The 18,526-nt window shown below is 33.6% G+C and overlaps 1 pseudogene; it reads left to right on the forward strand.

The window, feature by feature from the left end:
* The first annotated feature begins 14,785 nt into the window (after window positions 1–14,785).
* LOC149138818 (cyclin-dependent kinase F-4 pseudogene) lies at window positions 14,786–15,301 on the forward strand (annotated as a pseudogene).
* The last annotated feature ends 3,225 nt before the right edge of the window (window positions 15,302–18,526 follow it).

An 18,526-nucleotide genomic window follows, 5' to 3' on the forward strand; every position in this document is an offset into this window, starting at 1 on the left:
AATATATATTATAAATATAATTGAGAAATGAAAATAATGTTTAAGTTGTTAATTACATATTAAACATAGTGATAAATAAATATTATAAGAAAAAATTAAATATTAAACAAAACTTAATAAATAAATAAATATCTTATATGAGTATATGCTTCCATATTATTATGCTTTACTATTACGTGTTTTTATTAAAATTTATTTATATTATTGATTGTAAATAGGCGTTAAAAAGAAAAATAGCAAAATACATTAAATATAAATTTTAAATTTTAAAAAATTTAGGAGCTATATGTTTTTATATTTACCCTATAAGGCGTTCTCCTTTCAAAGAACTCTCTTCCATGCCACCTCTGTCTTTGGTGCACCATTAATTTTGGTGTTAGATGATTCAAATGTTCTCTACCATAGGATTGAAGATCGGTATTAATCAGTTATGAATTTTCACATCCAAGCCATCATCTACCATAATCATCTGGGCCATCATCAAATTCTAGTTTAATTTGAATTTGTTTAAAAAAAAATAGAATTTTTTGGGGAGAATATAGGATTGTATGTTGGGATCAGAGATCATGAGTAGTTTAGAGTCGAGTTTCCGCTAGCTCTACCTGCAGCAGCTTCTATGAGCCTTCGATCGACTCAAGAGGGGTAGCAGCAAGTTAAAAAGTTCTAGCAATATAAGGCTCACAACGGATGTTTACTTGCCATTGGTAGCAAGCCAACAGGAAACTTGGCATCATGGATACCCATCACCCTTCCGTATGTACTTTTTTTGATGGTTGCAACTTTGCAACCAGAGCTGGTCATTCTGGTTTTTTGAATCCTATTTTAAAGGCCACATTCTACAGTTCTATTCATCCAAATGATGGTTAGTTTCGAGGTTTGGTCCTATCTAACAAGAGGAAGCACAAAATGACTGAAAGACAGCGACATAAAGACATGAATTCTCTCATTTCGATTCTCAAATCTTTGCTCCCAGTTGAAAATCTTCACGTATGTATTTATTTGACCGAGCACAAGAGTTTTCTTCATTAGAGATGTCAATAGTACTATGTAGGGTTTTATTTTCATGGAAGTTATCTGTCGCGAAAACATGCAGTGTCAGACCAATGACAGGAATTTGTGAAATTTATTCAACATCTGCAACGAAAATTCGAAGATATTTCAATAGAAAGAGATAAAATGAAGGCTAACTTTGATGATACTATGTAAATGTTTCATTAGAGGGCATAGGATTTCCTTGTGAGGAAAATTTTTACAGTAAAGCTACATCAATTAGAGGATTAGATCGGAAATTCCCTACAGTGGAAATCAAATCTATAGATTCAAATTATCATGTCTCTATGAACACATTTCAACATCAGATTGTGCACTCTGATCTCTTTATTCCATACTTGGAGAAAGCTACCTTGGCCTTGGGTCTAGTTAGTCAATTTATGTGACCATTTCTTGAATTCATCATGCATACAAAATACATTGCATAATAAGAAAGAGAAAGTGCTTATTTATACTCTGAAGGAAAGGGCAATAACTTATGTGAACAAGTACCATGAGGGGGAAGTGAGAAGATAAAAGGGAGGGGGAAATAATATTGGGAGAGGAACCCGTAATAAGGCAAGGAAGAACCCCACATTCTTGCAATTACCAGTTTGGTCAGTTCTCCACAGCTGGATGAACCTTCCCCTCTAAATATCTCATGGAAGTTCCCATTTCACCCATCATATGCTATATAAAATGACCCTTCATGCCCCATAATTGGAGAATTTTTAGTTCATGCCAAAAAGTCTGGATCTATGATCAGGGAAACAACCCCACTAGAATGGTGGATATCAATTGAAGTTCCTATTAATACAAAGAAAAACATAGCCTTTACGGTTACTTGACCCCACCTTGATTCCATCCTAAAATGGAGGTGGTCGAATATCACTAGTAATTGTTAGAGTTCAACACGCTTGTAAAAGTTGAGACCAAGAAGCAACACAAGTACCAATAGACTATGTAGACCAATTTCTACTCTTTTAATTAAACTGATAAATTAAAAAAAGTATCATATGAGAATTATTTTAGTTTTTCTATAAATGTGGTATTAATAAGCGATGGTGTTGGACCATAGTATTGTAACAAAGCCTATTTATAAGTTAATAATCTCTATGGTAAAATGGTGGCTACATGTTTTTTTTAATTTACATATGTTTAATCGTAGTTGAACCCCATGGTTCAATACGATTAAAGAATAATAAAGTTGGCTACTTCATTACAGTCCCAACTTCAGATGGAAAGTCAAAAAGGATTGAAATGCCTTACATCATAAGCCCAAGGATTTCAACCATGGTCCAGAAAATCAGGGACTTAGACAAAGCTGAAGCAAAGTTAACAGATATAAAAGATCTGAAGTCTTTAATACAAATTTAATAACAATTGAAAAGTCCTCTAAATAAAAATAAAACTGCTCAGCTCAATAAGACAATAGAGGATGAATGATGTTTAGAAGAACCAAATGCCTTTTGGCATCGGAAACGGAACACAGTTGAATTACCATACAAAACAGAGTATGGTGGGAAGCCATGCAAAAGCAGAGCAATCCCAATGAAAAAAGAGTTCAGGGAGCTATGTGAAAAAGAGATAAAGCAACTCCTGAATAGTAGACTCATCAGGGAATCTGATAGTCCTTGGAACTGTTACGAATTCTATGTAAATAAAAGATCAGAACAAGTTAGAGGCATTCCAAGGCTTGTAATCAATTAAAAAAATCTGAACTCTATTCTTGTAGATAATACATATCCTATCCCCCACAAAGGTGATTTGATAGGGAGGATAGCGGGAGCAAAAATATTTTCATAATTTGATTTAAAGTCAGGCTTTTGGCAGGTCGCCATTTCTGAAAAAGGTAAGTTCAAAACAGCCTTCAGCATGCCTGCAGGACATTACGAATGGAATGTAATGCCTTTTGGATTGAATCATGCTCCCTCTAAGTTCTAGAAGGTAATGGATTCCATCTTCAAACCTTACCTTGATTGGCTGCTGGTCTATATTGATGACATCTTAATTTTTTTGAAAAATATTCGAGATCATTTGAAGCATGTACAAACATTTGTACAGTTGGTAAAAATAAATGGTTAAGCAAAAAGAAAATAGAGATATTCCAAACCTCTGTAAAGTTTCTTGGCCATACCATATTCAATGGCCAAATATCCTTGCAGAAACATGCATTAGAATTCTCTGAAAAGTTCCCTGACATCATTATTGATAAAACCCAGCTTCAGAGATTTCTAGGATGTCTAAATTATGTGAGTAACTTCTATCAAGATTGTGCAAAGGATAGAAGTTTGTTAAATCAAAGGCTCAAGAAAAATCCACCTCCATGGACTGAGGCCCATACCAAATTTGTTCAACGAATCAAAGGTAAAGTCAAGACACTGCCTAGCCTTTATGTAGCTGATGACAATGCTTTCAACAACATAGAATCAGATGCAAGCAATATTGGTTGGGGAGGCATTCTCAAACAGAAAAAGGAAGGTGCAGAAAAAATTGTACAGTTTGCTTCAGGAACTTGGAATCTAGTAGAACAAAATTATTCTACTATAGAGAAGGAAGTTAAAGCTTCCTGGAATTGTATAAATAAATTTGAGGTAAATCTTGTAAATAAAAAATTCCTGCTAAGGTCTGATGCCTTGGCTATGAAAAAGGTCTTAACCAAAGACATTAAAAAGCTGAGAGAAGCCAAGTTTTCTCGGTGGCAGGCATTGTTCGCCAACTTTGATTTCGAAGTGGAGCATATTAAAGGGAAAGAAAATTATCTGCCAGATTTTCTCAGTATAGAATTTGTTTAGCCAGCTAAACATGTAATGATAATAGTAACAGAATGGTATCAAGGCCAACAAAAAGAAGTGCTTAGAACAATTCCAAATAATCTTAGTTGGTCATAATACAAAGAAAGTTGGAAGCCCACTTGGCAATTAAGAAATACAAAAGTATTAGATGCTAATCTCCAAGCACACACTGATATATTACATCTAGTACCTAAAAGAAGAGTGTACCCAAAAGGGAGCAGATGGATCCACAATATGGTCTATTCCAACAGCATAAACGCTGCTATCCAGGTACAAGATGCTCTTCTACATGACTTTCATGATGTGACTATGATATGGTCACATGGGGGAAGCAGAAGTGGGGTCTATGAAATATATTTTTCAATAAATCAAATGAGGAACACTTCTTGGCCTTTTCCAACACATAATGCAGCAATATGGACCTGAAAGGACCCTAGCCTCATCTTTCTAGACACAATCTATGATTTCGGCATCTATAAAATATTGTTACGGGACATATTAAATAAAGACAGCAAAGAAGAAACCCGCTACAACAAGATAAAGTTTGGGACCACAGGAATCATGCAATGGAACCAACAAAGTGATTGGTGGATTGATTATGGTACGAAAAAAACAGGCATAGATCCTATTTACCATGAATCATATGTTAAAATGGGTTGTGATATATGTTTTGAACACAATATTCCTCATTGCTTCCATTCTCATTATAAGACCATTAAAGACATGTTTTCTCTCCTAGATCGATATCCTCTCCGAGATCACGAGTTGTTAAAAGGATATATGAACAAACATCACCAATGGCTTATTCTCACAAAAATTAAGCATCAAATTATATTAAATAATCCTATGATTGTGAGAAGGACTTTTACCAAGGATTGGGATGAAAATGTGTATAAAAAATTTCAGTTTCCAGAAATTAAAGTTTTTTAATTTATTTTTGGTTCCCATGGATTTGTCTATAAAAGTCTCCACAGTGTAAAAACGATTTCCAGTCACAAGGACAATTTGTGACCAGATTTTCTTGTGGTCTTTTCCTATTCAAAAACCATCCACTTTGTATAGTTCATTCTCTGTAGATTTGTAATAATCTTCAATGATGAGACTAGGAGCACTTCTCCGACTTCTGGTGCACTTTGAGCCACATCTCATGATCTGACAGATTTCTTCAGTACCAAGTTTGTTGTCCCATTGGTCGAATGCTTGTCCCCTCCTTTACCTATATAAGAAAGGGAGTAAGGCTCATTCAGAGCATTTGGAGTTTGAGTGTTTTGAAGTTTTGGTGTCTTAGAGTTGAGAATTTTTCATGCGCTGCAATTGTGGACTCCTGTCTGATCTGCTTGCATCATGAAGAAATCTCAAAATCTTAGGTGATTCGTGAAGCCTGCGCATTTGTGTGTTCGGCATAGGTGAGAACCTAAAGTGGCCAAATCTATAGAGATTCCATCTTTATGAGTGTTAAGATTAGTGTTCAAAGAATAAGTCGGTGATCTCACCACGTAGCCTCCAGTAAGCTATCTCCTAGCTGCGTAGTTAAAGTCTAGTAAACGTGAACACAGTCTATCTCAGGATTGAAAAAATTGTAATCTTTTTGTAATCCATTTTTTAAATAATATAAATGAGTGTTATCACCATTCCACATTCGAGTACTTATGCACTAAAATGAGTTGTTGAGGTAGTATCTATTTAAGTTACTCTGTATTGAGGTTCGCTAGAGGTTCACCAACGCACAGAAGGGACGCAGATTGTGTAACGGTGAGGAAGCGGTTGAATAAGGTCGATATTGTGTGAAATATGTTAGTAGGTTCGTGTAAGTCAGAGTAAGTGGCAAAAATAGAGAAGAGACTCAGCAAGGCCTCGTAGCTGTGTTGCTGTTCCAAGCTTCATTGAAGCCCCGGTGTAAAATTGGTATAGGTTGTATAAAAAAATGTCTTTCTACAATTTAATATAAATATATTTATTTTTTAAGTTTAATATAGATTTCTACTATATTAAAAATAAAAATTAAAGTATTAAGTTTCAATGGGGATGTTAACCTACATTGACGAACGAATGATGGATTTCCAGATTTCCTTATTATTGTTTAATAATTGAGCTATGATAAGTTTTACAAGAAAAATTAGTTAATCCTAAATAAAGACTGCTAATTAATAAGAAACTTATATAAATTGTTGTTTACAATATAGATTTTTATTTTTACCATTAAAAAATTATTAATTATACTCATAAAAAGAAATTCATATTTATATATGTGCATATGCATTCTATCCTATGTAATAAATAGATACTCAAATTCTAAAATTGTGTTCAAGACTATAAACTATTAATACTTTCACAAACTATCAATAAACAAATATGCTCCTTTTCCTCCACGACTCAAATGTCCTCTTGGAGTGTGAACAAAATACAATTACAAGTAGCAAAGCTATCGTGCCTTCTTTCAATATTATATGCTTTAGAAAATAATAATCATTTCTACTCTTCAAGTGTATGTCCCTTTCTAGTATGGTTTTACACATACCATAAACATCTCTCAATACCATTATATTAATCATATCATAGTATTCAAACAACATATTTGACAGATTTTGTAATAGATTCTTTTTCTTAGTGTCTATTTCCCAACCTCTATATGGAGTCGTTTGGATAAGGAGTCAACTTACATGTTAAATTCCTTGTATACATGGAATAAAAAAGTGCTTTTGTAATATATTTGATTCTTGATACATGGAATAAGAGACTCACCGAAAGTTACTAAATTTAGAAGTTATTCCTATGAAGCTAAATATATAAATAATTTTAGTGTTATAAGCACACAAAAAAATATTAGAATAACATGTGAATTTTGTTTTGAACCCAATGAGATAACCTCTCAAACTATTTTTAAACACAATGAAATGAATATAAAATAGGAAAAGGGTTCCCTTTCTTCATATCCAAGAAGGCCTCCTTGGATGGCTCCATTGAAATAACCCCACTCCCTTGACTTTCTAATGGCCGAATGGATGACTTTAATTTATTACATCCTTTAAAGTTTGACTTTGTAACTAGAAAGAAGTATCTCTACATTGGGAACGATATTGAAACTATAGGAAACATTAGTTAGTGGGCTCATATTACCATCATTCCATTTTCAGTATGAAGCTTTCCATTTCTTTGTATATCCACCTAGTATAAACATAAAATATCAACATATGAACTACACTTTCCTTCCATTCTTGATATGAAACATACTTACAAATCCCAAGTTTATTTTTATTTTTATATATTCTTTTAAATTAGAAAGTTGCTATTTATTGCTAGGCATGTGGAATACATATGAATTATATATAAAATATAAAAAATACATATCAAACTATTAAAAAAATCTAAAAGTACAAACACATTGCCATAAAAGTATTTTTGTTTAATGAATGAGAATAATAAGGTATCATTTTTAATGTTTAATATCTCAAAATGGCTTTTTATTTAAAAATACATTTTGTTTATTAGATTTTTATTCACTTTGTAATTAGTAGAATGGGGAACTATAACCATGATATGCAATAGTGCATGAAGCTACACCTAATTCACTATAATCATTAAGGTGCACAGAGATGGATCTATCCCATTATAACCTCTAAGTCCTCCTAATATGGATATGAGTAAATAGGGATATTAACCTCATAATATTTTATATAAAAAGTTTTATGAGTTTGAAAAGAAAACTACATTGTGGAGTAAAAAGGCATTTTTTTCGTATATCTTAAAAATATGTTTTGAAGAAATTGTTTTAGAGAATTTAAAAGATGGTTTCTTCACATTTTATATGTTTTAGTAATTTTATTAGATAGATTAACATATTTAGTTAAAAAGATTTATGATTCAACAAAATATTAATAAAACAATGATTTAAGTTTTAAATTAGAGAGAGAGAGAGAATAAAAAGAAATAAAACAATGATTTAAGTTTTAAATTATATATATATATAGAGTAAATTATTTTTAGGGAGAATATGAAACCAAAAGAGTTTCAAGCAATAGATATACTCTCACCTATTCCAAATTGTGACCTTGTAAGTTATTATCCATTGGGGAAAATGATAGTGTGACAGAGACTGGCCAAAAATGATAATAGGGAAAGAAAATAAGATTATGGTGAAAGAAATGAAACAATATATTTTCATGACCCATTTTTCATAAGTGAAACACATTACTCAAAGGTGTTATATATATATATGTTTTATAATATATTATAGTTATTGATTTAAAAAACAAGGATATTAATTGGCTTTAAATGTTTTAATAAAGATACATATTGGTATTAAAATTTGTTATTTTTTCTATACAATAATGTTTAAGATATGTTTAATTAATAACAATTATAATTATAAAATTATATTTAATTCATTTTATAGTCTTTTCAAAACCGTGTCAAAACATTGAAATGAAAATATTAAATATGTATTATAATTTATAATTTTCATAACCTATTATTATTATTATTATTATTTAATTATTCTTCAAACAATTGTACTATATTTATTATATTTAACTTTTAAATAGACACACCAAAAGTATCCTCCAAAAATCCTTTGATAGTTGGGGAAAAACTACAACTATTGCTATGTTATTAATAATTTAATACTTTACATATTGTTCGAGAGTCTTAGAAGAGGACACAAAATACCACTATTTCACTAGTATAGCTGAAGGAGGGGTATACAACCTTTTTTTAACCATATATCATTCCTAAGTTTTCGTAAAAAAAAAAGATATTTTAGAAATATTTCTATCATGTTTGCTACATTAAACTTTTAAGTGGACCCACCAAATAATCCTATAACGATTGGGTAGAACCATGATGTTATGCTATTCAGGATTGGGTAAAACCATACGGATGATATGATATTCACGATTTAATAATTTACACGTCATCCAAAAGCCTTAGAAAAAAATACAAAAGCCCACCATAACCCCAAGGAAGCATATTAAAACATGACTCGTTCTTCTTTTTATCGTATGTCATTCCCAAATTGATCTAAACATTAATCGAATCGATAGTAGCCAATAAGGGTAAGGTGAAAACTCTTAGAAAAGTTGGAACATCAGTCTAATAATTAGAGAGAAGAGAAGGTGATTGTTAATTTTTTCTAATTTCATAGTGCCATGGATATAGTTGTATTATCCTCTAATTCACGATCTTCAAAACTCTTTGAAACTTTGGTTGCTCCATTCTTTAGAGAGAGACTCTTGAAATCACATGTAGCTTGTATGTCTCTATCATAGGTGGACTATGACTCATTCCATATCACTTTGGTTGTCTCACAATGGATTAGCTTCTAAATATTTGACTTGGACAACCCTCTCAAGATTTCATCCATGACATGTTCATCAACCTCATTATATGTTAATCCATTCTCCATGAATGCCCATACATTAAAATCAAGAGATTAAAAGAACATTATCATTCTTACCTTCTAAGTTGTATAAGTTTACCCATTCAAAAATCAAACTCTATGAGAGGTAATCTAGTCCTAGTTCTACATGATCCTTGATCTTCCTTCCATTTGTTTAGCCAATCTTGAAGGATCTTTGGATTTGACACCAATTGTTAGAAACAATGGATACCAGAATAATACTGAGGCGGGAAGGTGAATCAGCGGTATGACCACACTAAACAACTCTTGACAATTTATATTGTAAAATCACTTTAGAAACCACTCATGTAATTAGCATCATAACTCAGTTATGTAAAAAATAACATCATAAAAATTTTCATGCACATGTGAAAGCCATATATAAGACATAAATATTCCTTTTATTTCTTTGGGAAATACAAGATTCAAATTGCTATTACATCATTACCCCACAAGCTTTCACTTCTCTGTAAATTGGCTACTAAAGAAGGGAACTTCTATCCCTACTTGTTTATCAACTTTCACTAAAAGTTGCAACATCCACTTCTGCTTTATTAGTCACTATTGAAAGCGACTATTTTCCCTCCTCGTCTATCATCCACACAAACAAGGGACTATTGCCCTGCTCATTTATCAACCACTGTTGAAGAGCACTATTTCCCCTACAATGCATGCTACCACTTGCGAGCCCTGTTGATCCATATTTCATCCATTTTAAAACTCATATGAATCAGCCACTTTCTTTCATAAACAAATAAATTTATCTCTTCAATCACTCACCATACCCACCATAGAAACAGATTCAGAAATTTCTGAGAATTGAACAAATCACCAAACACAACAACAACATCAATCCTTTGTAATTACTAATTTCACAATAAAACATCTTTGTTGAATGAATTAAAAAATTGTTTGGTAATTCATTCTTTGCCTTCTCAAATCCCTTTCTAACATCGAAATTAAAATTTGATTCACCCCTAATGCATACTAACACTATTCACACTAGTAGAACCAACACAGTTAAACACACCTTCTAAATTCATAAGTGATTATAAAGGAATTTGGAATGAGATTTTTAGTTCCTTGGTATTTAGTTATCTTTAACTCCTTGCTTGCATGAATATTTATTTTTTTCCCTTTTTTCCTTCAATTATGTCATTTCAATGTGTTATTCAAGTCATCAATTATCTCTTACTTGTTTCTTGAATAAATTCTAAGTCAATATATTATTTTCCTTCATTTTGGTAAGTCACGAAATTTAGTAGGCATATTTCTAAATTTGGCTAGGCACCAAATTTATCGATTTTGGGAAATATATCACCAATTCTATCCATTATTCTATTTTCATTACCAACTCGTTCACACCTTAATTTCCAGTTTTACTAGTGTTTTCGGTTTGGTGGTTTCACACCAAAGGTGGCATAAATGCCAAATTTAAGTGATACCGACTCATTCATATAAAAGCCTTCAAATATTATTTTGAATGCACTGTGGAATATGCCTTAAGCACCAAAATTATGCTAAATTTCATTGCCAACTCGTTCATACTTAATCCCTCAAGCAAAGGCCCAATGCGCTTTTTGTATATAAAATATCACCAATTATAACTCCAATGTGTCAATTTAACCTTAATTCCCGAGGGAATATTTTATTTTACAATTTCTTTGTGCACTTGTCTTGGACTTTATTTTTTGTCCTTAGCTCTATATTTATTTGTGTTATGATCTTGGATAACATATCCTTGTGGGTCTTCCTTTCCTCTACATAAGCCATTCTCATTGGTCCTTGCACTCCATTTGTACATGTTGCCACACCCTGATGCTCTGTCCGCTCATAGTAAACTTTGTCATGCTTTCTTGAAACCTTCCAAGGTTTGGGAAAAATTATTATGTGTCCCTATGGGAACCACTTCCACACTATGAATCAATCAATGAACAGTCAGGGTGATCTGTGTCTTACAGCTACGAAATACGCTCGAAGCCTGGTTAGCGTGGAGCTCTTCACTTGCATGCCTTATAATTCCTTTCCAGGACGACCTTTTGGGGTGATGTCATGATTACATCATAGATGTTACCACATGGTTCCATATAAGTGGTGGCATCTATCACTCATATTTGGTTCCTTCGATCACCTGAAAATGCCGAAAATGCATGCCATGTCTCCCACTGTCTAACATCATGTTGATGTCATCTAAAACCAATAAAATATTCACACGCATCTTCCTTTTATCTATATATTCTATTATGAGTACGAATACAAGAGGGATTATTGGGCCTTCGTTTTGCAACAATTTCTTTGTTAAAAGTTTCATAGTAAAAGCCACTAGATTCAAGCTTATTACAATGTCAATATTTGTGAATTTATGTTTGCCTTTCTATTAGCCCTATGCTACTACTCTTCAAAATATGCCTAACCTTAGATCATCTCGTATGCATCTCCTTTGCACATACCTTAGCAGTTTCGAGGAAGGCCTTCCACAGTGACATGACTATGGGGAGCATTGCTGGAGAACTTCTATAAATTAGAGCCCTTACTTCCATTTTGTGGACTATGCACATTTTCTGAGTACATGATCCCAATTGTTCCTTTTGTACACAACTTTGATACCATACAAGGAACTGCAGCCTATGTGAGTTCTATAGTGGGGACCTCCCATAACTATACTTTATCATTCAAACTCCCACAACTATTACTAATTCCTCCTAGGATTACGCCATTCCACGCATTCCTTTTCTGTGTGACCTTAAACCATTGAGGGAAACTCTAGTTGGGATGAGTTGTTATAAGGGGTCTCTACCATTGGTTAATAAAAATGTTTTCACCATGTACTGTCAAGTCATGTCCTCCCATCTCTATGTTTAGCTACTCTTCCAACTATACCTAACTCGTAAATTGTAACCAACTAGCCATTGTTTCAACTTTAATTCTACACCTTGAATTTTGGGGTAAATAACTTTAATGGGTGATAACTTGTAATCTAAGAGGCTTTTAGCAAACTTCCATGTACCACTAAAAATATCTTTTGAAGTCAGTTCCACGCGCACTTGAGTTGATGTGTTATTCTAGAAATGGTTCCAAATTATTTGTACCTTCACAATTATTTTTAGTTGAGGTGATCTCTTATTCTAGAAATGGCTCCAAATTCTCTCTGCCTCCACAATTAATTTCCTTTTCCATACATGTGCTCATCTCAATTCTTCTTGCAATCTTCTCTTTTTTTTCCATTTCACTGCCTTTGATCTAGATAAATCACCATTGACATATGTGACATCAATGACCTAATGGAAACATGTTTGTCAATACTTGTCCAACGTCCTTGTTATGCCAACAACAATTTTGACAATGGCAACATATTCTAACAATCTACCATCATCTTCTTTGCCTTACCCATCAATGATAACATATTTCTAACAAAATGTATAGTTTTAAAGAAAAAAATAAAAATATAAAAAAATATAGCATGTTTTAATTGCTTGATGAAGTGAACTACACTAGGGACTAAAACTACATTATCTATATATATATATGTATAAATTTTTTTTCTTTGCAAAATTCTTTAAACTATTCAAAAGTTGTTTTTTGGCATTTTATACATCTTACTAAATTAATCTGTAGATTTAGTTAAAAAAAATGTAGTTTGAAGAATTATTCATAATATATATATATATATATATATATATATATATATATATATATATATATATATATATATATATATATATATGTGTGGTACACCCTAGCAAAGCTTCAATGGTTATGCTCTCATGTAGCCTACCGTGGATTCTTTCTCATCCCAAGTGAATTCGTTTTAAGCCTTTGTTGGAGAAAAGGGTAATGTGGAGAGCTCAAGGAAAATGGTAACATGTAGAGAAAGGAAAAGAGGGTTGTGGTAAAAGAAATGAAATATGATATTCTTAGGTACGTAGTTCTTAGAAAATACAACAAATATCACTTAATGGATATATATATATGTTCTCTATAATATATTGATTAAAATTACATATAGTAATGAGTTTGCAAATTAATTTTAAAATTTATGATTTAAAAAAAAAACAATGAAAATGTAAAATGTATTTCATTAATTACAAATATAATGATAAACCCATATTTAATTAACAAATAGAATATACTATAATATTTGTAACATATATGTTAAAGATAAAGATAATGGAATGGGTTGTTATAGTGATTATGTACTTATTAACTAATGAAGAAAATATATTTAGTTAATTAATTTTTTTAGTAATTTGTATAAGTAATATAAGTTTTTTCTTTCTCAATTAAAATTATTATAAAAATATTTATAACTTCTTTATTATATTTATCCTCTAATTTGACATTGCAATATTCTAATTCCCATAATTTTTAATTATTTCATAGATAGAAATACAATAAACTTTGCAATTTTTTTTTACACCTACATATGAGGTTGTAGATGTATAAACATAAAATATGAACATATGAACTATGCTTTCCTTCCATGATTGATATGAAACATACATAAAAATCCCATGTTTATGTTTTTTTTAAGTAGTTTCTTAAATTAGAACCTTGCTATTTATTGGTGGATATATAAAATACAAATCAATTATATATAAAATTGAAAAGAAAAATATCAAAATATTAAAAAAAAAAAAAACTAAAAAGTACAAATACATTGTCATAAAAGTAAATTTGTTGAAATGAATGAAAATGGTAAGGCATCATTGTTAATGTTGAACATATCAAAATGGATTTGAATTTAAAATTACATTTTATTTACTTTATTATTAGTAGAATGGAGAACTATAAACACCATATGCAATAGGTGCATGAAGCTACCCCTAATTAGCTATAACCATTAAGGTGCACTAAGATGACTCTAACCCATTATAACCTCTAAGTGCACTAAGATGTCCTCAAACACATTATAACTACTAGGTACACCAAATTGCTCCTAATATGGATGTGAGTAAATAGGGAGATTAAGCTCAAAATATTAATTTAATACTTTATGTATGGTCTAACATTCTTAATAAAGAATACAAAAGCCCACTATTTCACCGGTATAAACCGAGGAAGAGTACAAAACCACCTTTCTCACCATCTATGATTATTAAGTTTTCTTAAAATTAAATTATTTTAAAAATATTTTTATCATATTTATTATATTAAACTTTCTTTTAAGATGAACACCCCGGAAAAAACCTCAAAGTATTGGGTAAAACTGCACCGATCCTATGATATTAACGATTTAATAGTTGACGCGTCGTCCCAAAGCCTTAGAAAAGCCCACCATTTGAAAGACGCGCCCAAGAGGGAGAGGGAAGCGTATTAAAACATGATCCCTTCTTCTTTTTATCTTATCATATGTCTTTCCCAAATTGATCAAACTTTAATAGAATCGGTAGCAGCAGATAAGGCGAAGGTGAAAATTGTGAGCAAAGTTGGAACCTCAGTCTAATATTTGGCGTGGCGAGGCGAGGAGAGAAGAGAAGGCAAGGCCACTGTTACTGTTTTCTAATTTCAGAGTGAAGAAAACAGAAGGCGAGTGTTGTTACTGTTTTCTAATTTCAGAGTGAGTGCCATGGATCGTTATGTTATTGTTGAGGAGTTGGGAAAAGGAAGTCATGGAACCGTTTGGAAGGCAGTGGATAAGGTTACGGGCGAATTTTGGGCCATCAAGAGAATCAACGGAAACTTCTCTAGATATGAGGATTGCGCAGAGGTGAATTGTTTAGCAGATTTGAGGTTTCATCCCAACATACTTTACCTGCATGATATCATATTGGAGGGCACCACATTGTACGCGGTGCTTGAGCTGATGGACTGTGATCTGTCAGAGCTCCAGAGAAGAGGGAGAGGCCATTCGTTCTCTGAGGACAAGGTGCGAAGCTTTTGCTTCCAGATCTTGAAAGGGCTTCAAAGCATGTCTTATGAAAGATATTGTCACAGGAACCTGAAACCACAGAATTTATTAGTGAGGGGAGGTACGTCTATTAAAATTGCTGATTTCGGGTTGGCTACTAGAATATGGAAGAATAAGCCACTGGAATCATATGTTGGGACACACCCATATCGAGCACCCGAGCTTTTGCTTTGATCCACTGAATATGGTTTGTCCAATGACATTTGGGCAATGGGCGTTATCATGGCGGAGCTGTTCACTAGTTATCCAATATTTACAGGCTGTAACGCGCTACATCAGCTGCATAGCATTTGCTCTGTCATTTTTTCTCCTGATACCAGCAGTTGGCGTGAGGGGTTACTGCTTGCCGACTTAAAGGGTTACAGCTTTGCAGAAGAGTTTGGGAATGTTGATTCCACTAAAAAATTGTCGTGTCTTCTACCGACAGCAAGTGCTGCGACCATTGATCTCATAAACAGTTTGTTGTCGTGGGATCGGAAGAGAAGGCCCATGCCTAAGGAAGCACTGCGGCATCCATTTTTCTATGCATCCTCCTGTATATTCCAACCTATTCCTCTCTTGACAAACCGCGAGAATCCTATTGGTCATACAGGAGTGGAGCAACAGATACCATTTGAATATGCCAATCACGACGGTGGCAACGACAGAGCACACATTAAAGGGGAGCTTGTAATTTTTTGTTTGCTGAACTGTATTAACAGTCATTTGTTGATGGAGGATGTATTGCAGTGCAACAGTTGCAAATGAAATCTTTGTTAATCCCTCTAAAAGGTAATATGCAGCAGCGATGAAATCAGCAATGTTTTTGCTTTGTGTTTATGCAATATGCATAGAAATGCATAAAGAAGAAAAGATGGCAGTGCTGAAATGTAAAGAGCAGCAGCGAGATAAGAGAAAAATGCAAAGCATGGAAACCCTCACAGCAGTGAGAGGACAAAACATAAAACAGCAGTTTGAAATTTTTTTGTGGTGCACATGCATTGAAATGCATAGCAAAGGAATGTAGTTTTCCTTTTATGTAAAGTGAGAGAATATACTCACAGCAGAGTGAGTATAATACACAACAGATGGAAATGTTTTGTATTGGGAATGAAAATGCAAAACAGGGAGAAGAAAATGAGAAGAAGGCAAAACGCAGCAGAGCGTAAATGCCCAATGGCTGAGAATGCAATGAAATTTTTCACACAACAGTGAAAAATGTAATGTTTTTTTTGTATGCAATGCAACATGCAAAGAAATGCATAAAGAAAAACAAGAACAGCAGATTTTTAATGCACATGGATGAATGAGAATGTGTATGGCAGCAAAAAAATGAAAAGAACTGCACAGCAGTGCATTGTGTAATTAAAAAAAATGAAACTGAAGATTGTGTGAAGCAAGGGTGTAAAAAGTAACAGCCCGTGTTATTTTTTGTGTGGGGAATGAAGTGCCAAGAGTATGGGCACACAGCAGTATGATGAAACAAAAGGCAGCGACAGTGCAAATTGCAAAGGCAACGCAGCAGCAAATAAAAACCCAGGGATGACAGTCTATGGTTATGGGTATGGACAGCAGTTAATATGAAAAATGCAGCAGCAAGAAGTTATGGACAGCAGCATGATGGCAAGAATGAGAAGCACACAGAAATGCAAATGTGAAAAATGCAGCAGCAAGAAGTTTTGAACAGCAGCACATGCAAAAGAAATTTTCCTTACAGAAGTAAAGGTAAATGTAATGAATTTGTTGTTCATTGAATTGAAATGCAATATATGAAACAGCAGTGAGTGTAAGAAATGTTTACACACATCAGTGTAAATTTGTAAATTGGGACAGTGTAATTGTTCCAAGAAAGACAGAGTATTTTGTCTTTGAAAAGTGCAGTAGCAGTGCAAGTGTAGACACAGCAGTGTGGGATAGACACAGTAAAGAAGATGGCACAACAGTGCAGCAGAGAATATGCAGCAGCATAAAAGAACAATGTAATGAGTTTGCACACACAGCAGTGCAATGATTGTTTGTTTTGAAACTGCATTTGAAGCAGTCATTTGGTGAAACCCTCTGTTAAAGAGGAAGGTGCTTTTCAGCACATTGTCATTAGTGAATCCCTCTGTCAAGAGGAAGACACTTTTTAGCATACACATGGTAAATCCCTCTATCAAGAGGATGATGCTTTTCAGCATAGTCACAGGTGAATCCCTCTGTCAAGAGGAAGGTGCTCTTCAGCACATTGTTATGGTGAATCCCTCTGTCATGAGGAAGGTGCTCTTAAGCACAGCTTTAGGTTAATCCCTCTATTAAGTGGAAGACAACTTTGTTTGTTTGTGAACTGCATCAGAAGCAGTTGGGCAATCCCTCCATGTGAGGAAGTGCTTGGGTATAACTGAATGCCCAGCAGTTGAAATTAAAGGGGAGTGTTGGAATGGTAATTCCAACTGCAGGTCGCAACACCGTGCAGGCGGACGTGGGCAATACGGCAGCAACCCAAAACCGCCAGAACAAAACCACAAACCCGCTCAGGCATATTGCACCGCTTTTGCATAAAGGTGGTTTCTGTATTGTTGGGCTCCGATAAACTATGGAGGCGACGCGTGTCACCCGCATGACATAAGCAACGTAATTTATCAGACGTTAAAGTTTGGCTGCAAACTGCCTTCCGATATCCACTCCAGCCGTCCGATCTCCTTGCGTGTTGTCAGCCGTCGATCTCTTGAAGGTGCACGGGCCTGCGTCAATTTAAAGTTTGCGTGGATTGAAAGTTTTGTGGTTGACCGCCGTGGAGGAAATGACATGGCTTTAATGCATTTACGTAGGATTAGGTGGAGGCCCTTTTAAATGGTTATGGGCACGTTATTATATTTTTATATATGCATGTACGTAGTTTAGGTTTGGGCCTTTAATATTATTATGGGCCACGTTTTTTTTTATATATGTTTTATATATATTATATAAGCCAGCGCCCTCATATATATGTGTTGAAAAGAAAAAAAAAAGTCAATGTGTTGTAGTGACTGCTCGTGGTGTATTTTTTTTGGTATTGTAGTGTGTGAAAAGAGGATAGGGGACAGAGTAAAAATGGGGGCAATATGCAGACCATTTTGATAACACGCACACATGAATAAAAGGAGGAACGCAGAAAGGGAATGTAGATTTTGAAGTGATGCACAACAGTGCATAAAAATTAGTTCCTCATTGTGTTGGCCATCGTAAAACGGAGGAGTAGCGAAAAATCATGTGTGGTTTTGGACAACAGTGCATAAAGAAAATGGTGGAGCGTATTTGTATGCATATGTAAATTTTATTACAGCAGTAAAGTGTTTTTCACTGCAGTGAATGTAAAAGGGGATTTACAGCAGTAAAACCAACTCAGTAATTTCTCAGGGTGAAAACAGAGTTTTGGTTGAATATTGTTTTTCGTGAATC

Source organism: Pinus tabuliformis, chromosome X (assembly GCF_031772625.1).
Source record: "Pinus tabuliformis cultivar Carrire ecotype Pingquan chromosome X, CPIR1, whole genome shotgun sequence".
NCBI classification, from domain to species: Eukaryota; Viridiplantae; Streptophyta; class Pinopsida; order Pinales; family Pinaceae; genus Pinus; species Pinus tabuliformis.